At 41.7% G+C, this 2,542-nt stretch overlaps 1 pseudogene; it reads left to right on the top strand.

The window, feature by feature from the left end:
* Positions 1-1,379: 1,379 nt before the first annotated feature.
* Positions 1,380-2,108, top strand: LOC125638741 (nuclear ubiquitous casein and cyclin-dependent kinase substrate 1-like; annotated as a pseudogene).
* Positions 2,109-2,542: the final 434 nt, after the last annotated feature.

The raw sequence follows: 2,542 nt of genomic DNA, 5'->3' as shown, positions 1-2,542 counted from the left end.
AGAGACCAAAAACCAAGAGACCTCTTAATTAGTAATACCCTGGAATTTAAACTATGGGGACTCAAACTCATTTGTGATTTTAATACAGAACTTCTTTAATATGATCCAACAAGAACCCAACTAAACCTCTGACTCAAAGACAAAGTCAGACTTTTAGAGGGTTCAATAAAGTTTGGTTGACTCTTCACAAACTATTTATCCTCATGAGTCTGTGCTCTCGCTGCGGTGCCTTTGCTCTTTATTTGGAGGCGTTTTGAACAAAACACAAAATGGAAATACAGCATCATCACAAAAAAAGCATCCTTTGAATAAACGAAGGTTCATCCAGGTCAGCTAAAGTATGGAGTCATAGACTTGATGATCAGAAGGGACTGCTAGATCAATTATTTTGATGTCCTGTATATCACAGGCCAAATGATATCATCCAGTTACTCCTGTTTTGTGAGCAGTAACTTATGTTTGGCTAAAACATCATCCAGAAATTTCTCAAGTGATGGAGACTCTACCACTTCCCTTGGTAGTTTGTTCTAAAGGTTAATCACCCTCACTGTTAAAATGTATGCCTTATTTCTAACTTGAATTTGTCTCTCTTTAACTTCCAGCCATTGGTTCTTGTTATGCCTTTCTCTGCTAGATTAAGGAGCTCATTGGTACCTAGGATTTTCCCCCTTGAATTCTTGTATACACCATAATCAAATTCCATCTTGATCTTCTTTTGGATAAGTTAACACCTTCAACCCCACCTTGGTACCTGAACAGAGAACCCAAGAATAAAACACACAACAGAGTCTCAGTGAGTGGACAGTACCAGCAGCCTCACCCGGCACCCGTTTCTGCAGGCCTCCTGCTATCCGGACCACAAACTCACCCTCCCTTTATGACTGGAAAGCGATGAATAGGAAAAAAAATATTGCATCCTTCCAGCCCACCCACATTTATCTCAGGAGACCTAGTAACGCTATTGGAGTTGAAATATCTTGACTTCTATTTATTCCTAAATGACTCTGGCAATCTTTGGAAGCTGGGAAGGTGAGCTCGTGTAGAAAGAGGCTGAAAACTGAGCTATGGTACCTCCAGGCCCCAAGTGAGGAAGAAGGGGTGTCTCGTTGAGTCCACTTGGGGCTCTGGATAGCTGTTGCCTTCTTTGATGTTACTTTACTAGACTTCCAAAGCATCCTCTGAAGTTGATATTTCTAAGATCCATCTAATTCTTACATTGGCACTCATCGCGGTAATAACTGAACACCTCCCATGATTAAAAAGGACAGCAAATGATCACATTCGCTTCTCTCCTTGCAGGCAATAGACAGGCTTGATTTATTACTATTTATTTAGAAGCATGGGTGAAGTTACTATTAGGGAAAAGTTTGGGCAAGGAGATGGGTTTTACTGGGAAAAGAAAGGTAGGAAAAATAGGTGTGGGGTTTTTAAAGTCTCTGACGCCATCTTTACGCCATATAAAGGAGCAGAAACAGGCTGCTTTTATTATTATGGCACTTCACCCTAGAAGCATTGGGTCTTTAAAATTCACCTCCAGTAATTCCAAACTGTATTTCAGCACAGCTACCTCTCGCCTGAAAGGGGAAAAAATGCCAAACCTGAAAGAACAAGACAGTCTCCAAATCCAGGAAAAGGGCTGAAGAGGACAGTGAAGACGAGAAAGAAGACCACCAAAAACAGGTCACCGACAGCAGGCAGCATCCAAAGCAGCTTCCAAGCAAAGAGAGATGCATTTGGATGATGTGGGAAGTGAGGAGGAAGACGAGGAGACACCATTCCAGGAGATGAAGTGATGAAGACTTCCTCACGGAAGATGATGATCATAGTGACTACAGCAGTTCAAAAAAGAAGAATAAAACAGTGGCCAAGAAATCCAAGTCAGAGAGGAAAGAAAAGAAAATGCCAAATCCCAGCTAAAGGCTACCGTAGCACTCAGTCGAGTGAAAGGCAAAGGGAAGGCAGGCCGCTCCACAGCTTCAAAGGCATAGAAAGAGAAGATCCCATCCCACACAAAAGAGGATGAAGATCCTGAAAGTCCCCCATGGTCTGATGGTTTTGAGGACCCTGATTCTGGAATACTGTGTCTAGTTCTGGTGTCCACATTTTAAAAATTATTGGAAAAATTGGAGAGAAAGCAGAGAAGCAGCCAAAAAATGATTTGGGGGCTGGAGAAAATGTCTTGCTGTGAGAGACTTACAGAGCTCAATCTGCTTAGTTTATGAATGAGATCACAAGGTTACTTGACTACAATGTGCCATTACCTTCATGGGGAGAAAATCACAGGTACTACATGGCTCTGTAATCTAGTGGGAAAATGCAGGAGGGCAATAATTTCTTTACATCACTTGATGCTTAGCCTCGTCTTGACCTTCACCAATCACCTCTTTCTTAATTTAATTAAATTTTATACATAAGGGTAAAACGGGATTCTATCCTGAATAAGATGGCAACTCCTAGAAACTTTGGGACACTGCTGCTTTCCTCCTTTCTTCTCTCTGTTGTGCTCATGAGCACTGCAGCAGTGAGTCATTGTCTATGTCAC

The sequence above is a fragment of the Caretta caretta genome, chromosome 6 (assembly GCF_965140235.1).
Source record: "Caretta caretta isolate rCarCar2 chromosome 6, rCarCar1.hap1, whole genome shotgun sequence".
NCBI classification, from domain to species: Eukaryota; Metazoa; Chordata; order Testudines; family Cheloniidae; genus Caretta; species Caretta caretta.
This window is presented reverse-complemented; position numbering and strand designations above follow the sequence as displayed.